A 6,000-nucleotide genomic window follows, 5' to 3' on the forward strand; every position below is an offset into this window, starting at 1 on the left:
TTAACAACTTGGAGATAGTGGGAGATGTGGTATTATTGTCTGTTTCCAACTGCTCATTATGTCTTTCATCCCAGGCCATAGCACATGAGGTAGTGTCTTCTCTGAAAGGAGTGTACAGCCCTGCCCACGACATTCAGCCTGGCCTCATAAGTTGGCTTGGCCATTGGAATGTAGTCACAGATTATGGTAGATGCAAGCTGAAGATCTAGACTACTGTATGATTTAATTCCGTCTCCCATTCTGTAGCTAAAGCTCTCAGCCTATACCCAGAAATGAGAAGGCCTATGATAAAGGACCACTGCTGACCTCTAGCCCCTGACATGTGATCAAGACACAAAGCAGTTTTGTTATATGATTTGAATAGGGTTCTGACTCTGAAGTGTGACCCCATGAATATTTTTATGCTCTAATCCTTATTAAAATTCTTGAGAAAGTTGTCTCTAATAGTTGCCTTCTTCTCTAACCTCTCTTCAGTTCCCACTGAGCAATCTGTTTCTCACCGTGCACTGCCCTTTGTCTTCATCCTACCACTGTCTCCCTTGTCCAGGGGCCTTCTGTATTCCCAACTCAAATTACAATCTATCTTTTTCTATTTTACCCATCAGTAGCTTTGGGTGCAGATTCCCCTCCTTTTTAAAATCTTTTGGTTTCTCCTTGCTTGACCGTGACCTTACTATCCACTCATCTGTAACTGTTAGTCCCTTTATTCTTTCCAATGACAGGGGTTTGCCAAGGCCTGACTTTTGTTTATATGTCATTTTTAATTGATTTTTATTGAGCTCTACATTTTTCTTTCAATTCATCTCATTTACACCTTGGTTTTAAATGAAATCTATGTGACAATGACTCAGCTCAATTGAGCTTAAGCTTATGTGATTATCTACTTGACATCCCTATCTGTTCTTCTATATGCCTTTAAATCTAAACTCGGCCAAGATAGGATTGCTGATTTTTCCTGACTCTCCCACCATCTTCCCCGACCCTACAGAGGATACACAAATATATGCACAAAGCTGACTATGACAAACACTGAGGTCAGGATGACACATCTCCAAGCCAATGAAGAAGCAACATTATTAATATATCCCCACGAAACCTACAGGGAAGAGACATGCTGTAGTGTCTTCCTCACAGTTCTCAGCTGAAACCAATCCACCTCTTGATGGCTTCCTCTCAGAGTGTAAGCCTCCAAAATTATAAAAGACTGGATTTCTTTTGTTTAAAATATCAGTTTAAGGTACACTATTATGGCAGCTGTATCAAATGAATGGAAGTCCATGCATTGCCAAATGAATGGCATTCACACTCAACCATGAGAGGCATACACATCTCTCCCTCTTATTCTAGACATATCTTTGTGCTCCTATGTGACTACAGGCCACTGCAGGCAGCACCCTTACACTAGAGCAGTGAGCCTAGGGAAAAGCAAACACCTTTATCTAGCTTACCTATGGATCCCATTTTCCAGACACACCGCTTACTCCCAAGATCCCACCATTAGGGAAGCTGCCAAACTTTGGGATGCTGATCTTGTTACACTGTGACCCACTAACCTCTCTTTCAGCAATTATCAACCTGTGGGTCATGATCCCTTTGGAGGTCACATATCAGACATCCTGTATAACAGATAATAAATTACAATTCATAGCAGTAGCAAAATAGAGTTATGAAGTAACAACATACTAATTTTATGGTTGGGGCGACGTTACCACAACATGAGGAACTGTATTAAAGGGACAGGGCTTTAGGAAGGTTGAGACCAGGATGGAGTCTACCCAGTCTCACATTCCGGAACCTCTCCTCTCCCCTCTGCTTCCTCTGAGTTGGTGGCTATGCTATCTGACCTTTTATTCCCATTCACCCTAAACATAGACACGTATCCCATTAATTTATCTTGACAAAGAAGGCATGTCCAGTCAAGATCTATTGAACTGAGAACAATTTTAATACAGTACAGTGTCTAGTGTCAAAGTGGTCACAGTATGATAAGCTCACAGCTAGAGTCCCTCATAGTCAGAACAGTGACCCAGCCCACGTGTAAGAAAACCCTTAAAGGCTTCAGAAAGCTTCAAGGTAGAGAAATACTTGACGTTGTTTCTGGATACCCAGACATGTGTTCTATCCTTTCCCATGCTGTTCTGTCTCCCCTCACAGACTCAGTTTTATACTCTTAGCAAAAAGAGCAAATTAAAGGAGGATGAAGAGTGTGGCCTACACTGTAAGCTCCTGGGCCATTTTTATTCATGTTCCCTCCCAGGAACTTCCTACTGACTGCACTTGTCCAAGCCCTTCTAGAGTAGGGACTGAATCTGCTCCTTTCCTGGTAGAGCATCCATTATAATGCTGTTGTTCCTCAGAATAAAAGCGCTCCGAGGCAATTAAATAAGCACTGGGTAGTTTTTCCCTGAAACAAGAAGTAAACAGCCCACCACTTTTTCTGTGATAAATGGCTTTTCTTCTCAATAAAGCAGTATTGTATGGATGCTACAGCTAGCTTCCTTTTCATGCCTAGCTGTAATCCCCTGAATGGGCCTAGATGCTAGTGTTTCATGACATTCATTATTACAAAAGAAGTTTTGTTTTGTTTTGTTTTATGTGTTTAGTGTTTTGTCTGTACATCGCATGCATGCCCGGTACCTACAAGAGGCTAGAAGGGTAAGTCAGATCTTCTGGAACAGACAGTTGTGAGTTAGTTAGCATGTGTGTTCTAGGAATCAAACCTGGGTCATCTAGAAAAGAAACCAATGCTCTTAACCACTTAACCATCTTCAGGCCAGGAGTGTAGCTGTATAGCCTTCTTGTATAGGAACAATTTCATAGAAGCGTGTATTTTTTCTGTAATATTCATAATCTACATATTATTTTACTAAGCTGCATCATGGGTTGATAAGCATAGCAGAGACAATCCCCTGAATCTTTTTCCATACTGCTCATTTCCCCATACTAGTTTTTCATAGCAGGCATATAAAATGTGCGCCTAAGCCTCAATGTTGCAAGAAATAGCTACATGAAATTTGAATACTATCCCCACCGTGTGTGGGGGGGGAATATATTTTGTTGACTCTGTAATAGCCCAAGTTGAAAACTCGCAGAATTTCTCATTTAAATGATTTGCATATCCAGTTCGAATTGCTCTAAAATATTTTGAAATTTCAAAGTCAATTGTTCTCAGTATTGCAATCACTCTCAAACTGCTTTTGGTCGAAGTAGTTATGGGCACTATAATAACTAAAAGATTGGGGTTTATGAGTCTAAAGAAAAATTAAGGAATTTTTCTTTCCAATATTAAACTAGTCCCATATACTTACAATATTTACTTGTATGTTTCTATCCTGTTCTGTGCACAGAAAGTTATAGATAGTGGAAAACATAAGTAGAAAAACTTTAAGGTATTGTTGTGTGCACAGAAATTCCTGGAAAGAGCCCGACCTATCTCTGAGCCTTCTGCAAGCCTGACGAATTGATTAAAACTTCAATGCTTATTGGGAGGGGGGAAAGCTGCCATCCAGAGCCTAATTAAAGCCTATCTTAGGCTAGCTTTAGTCTCCTTAATAGCCGCTGCTTGTCAGCTACAGTGTCACAACTCACATCCTTGTGACTATGAGGTGAAACTATTTGGAAGGTGTAAACAGAACACTAGCTGCCACCAGCCTACAGGATCGGAATGTCCTCAGGCAGCATCGCAGGCCTACAGCCCGGATTTGCCAACTTTGCTGGAGCTTGCCATTAATGTATTGGAAAGGTGCCTTGATTTATGAATTGTCTTGCTTTGTTACTGTAAAAACTTTATGAAAGTGTTACCATGTTGGAATATGGAACCAGGGAAAACGTAAATCTGTTACTGGGCCATGGTTACTTATATGTGATTCTGGAATAAGCCGACCTTTATCCCTTTGAGGAGAGCGTTGTATTTTTCCATCAACAGTTCACATGGAACCTGTGTACTTTCATGAGATTCCAGAACTATAAAAGGGTTTTTATCAAACACATCTTTAAAGTAGAAAGAGTGTGTAAGGTAGAAAAAGAATTCTGAGTTTCCTTAGACAATTATGAGATATATTCTGAAATATTTTCTTTTTTTTTGCTGTGGTTGAAAATTGATAGCAAAATATAAATAAGAAATATTATGCTTTCTCACAACATTATATATATATATATATATATGTTTAAGTTTAGATCATAATGTTCAAAATAATGTGATGCGGGAGTGGCATATCAATCTGTTGATTTCATTGGTTAAGTAATAAACACACTGCTTGGCCTCATAGGTTAGAACATAGATGGGAGGAGTAAACAGAATAGAATTCTGGGCGGAAGAGGAAGTGAGGTCAGACTCTGCTCTGCTCCCGGAGAGACCCAACAGCTGCTCTCTGGAGCAGAGACACCAGGATGGACAGAGGCTAGACTCTTCCCGGTAAGCGCACCTTGGGGTGCTTACACACATCATTAGAAATGGGCTAGTCCAGGTGCGAGAATTAGCCTGTAAGGGCTAGAGTTCATGGGCCAAGCAGTTCTTAAATGAATACAGTTTGTGTGTTGTTATTTCGGGCATGAGCTAGCCAAGCAGCCGGGGTGTTGGGGACGTAGCCCCGCCACTCCATATTTCAACAATAATTGTGTTGGATTATAGTAAGCAACAACAACACTGGCTACATGATGACAATTCATAACTTTTTTTTGTTTTTCTATGTCTATAGATCTAAGCTCATCTTTAAGGAAAGACTAATAATGTTAGAATCCATCCACGCTGCTGCTCAGGTCACACACTTCTGCAGCTGTGTCTCTCTCCAACCTTATGGCTGACTCTGCAACAGAGCCCAGGCCAACAGACTCCACATTCTAGCTGGGTCTAGATGAGGACCACTTTGTATCCTGTATGTGAGTTAAATGGGCCTCTGCACTTCAATTCACCCACATCCTCGAGATCATGCAGTCCTGCCCTGAAATGTAAGACTCTACCTTCTCTCCAAGATGTCCTAGAACCAGAGATAGCCTAATTACAACCATATACCGTGGGCTACTCAACTATGTGGCACGGACTTCTCTTCTTCCTCTAAATTCTGTAAAAGGGATCCTCGCTTGTCTACATGGGCCTGAATTCCCCACCATGGTCTCTTTCTGTGGTGTTAATATTAAAGTGTCTTATCAAAAGAAAATCCTCCTCAGTGCCATCCTTGAGCCCTAAACCAGAATAACATGTTTTAGATAACATCTAGGATGCATCCCTGCCTACAGAAAACGCTAAGACTCTGAAGACCTAGACATTGAATATCTCCTTTGAAATAAAACAGCACTGTGCGATGGTGGTGTAACTTAACTGTAGGTGGACTACCAAAGCATTAGCATAACTGGAGATTCCCTTTGTCTTTCAAGGGCAGACAGCAGAACTCTTTTGATCTTTTCCACCTGAGAGACATGAAGCCACACCTGAGATACAACCTACTTTGTTACTGTTTTTCTCCTGGGAGTCAGCTTTCTAGTGTACCTGATCACACTGCATAATACAGCACCTTTCTCTAGGCATACAAAGTGAGGTCCTGAGAGTTTCTGTGATCACTGGCCAGGGACAGAACCATGCTATGAACCTATTTCTGCCTTACAATGAAAGCCACTGGTTTAGACTTTTCTGAGCCTTCTCTGCCACGTTGTATCATTTTATGCAAGTTACAGATGAATTGGCACGATCCCCAAGAGGCAAATTTTTTTTTAATATTTTTTTTATTGAAAAAAATTTGCGCCTCCTCACCGCCTCCCATTTCCCTCCCGGTCTCCCTTTTCCGTCCCCCTCCTCCCTCTCCTCTCCCCCTTCCCCCACTCCTCTCCCCCTCCCTCTCCAGTCTGAAGGGCAGTCAGGGTTCCCTGCCCTGTGGAAAGTCCAAAGTCCTCCCCGCTCCATCCTGGTCTAGGAAGGTGAACATCCAAACTGGCTAGGCTCCCACGAAGCCAGAACATGAAGTAGGATTAAAACCCAGTCCCATTGTCCTTGGCTTCTCAGCAGCC

This window comes from Alexandromys fortis, unplaced genomic scaffold (genome assembly GCF_014885135.2).
Source record: "Alexandromys fortis isolate MF-2015 unplaced genomic scaffold, M_Fortis_MF-2015_v1.1 scaffold_48, whole genome shotgun sequence".
NCBI classification, from domain to species: Eukaryota; Metazoa; Chordata; class Mammalia; order Rodentia; family Cricetidae; genus Alexandromys; species Alexandromys fortis.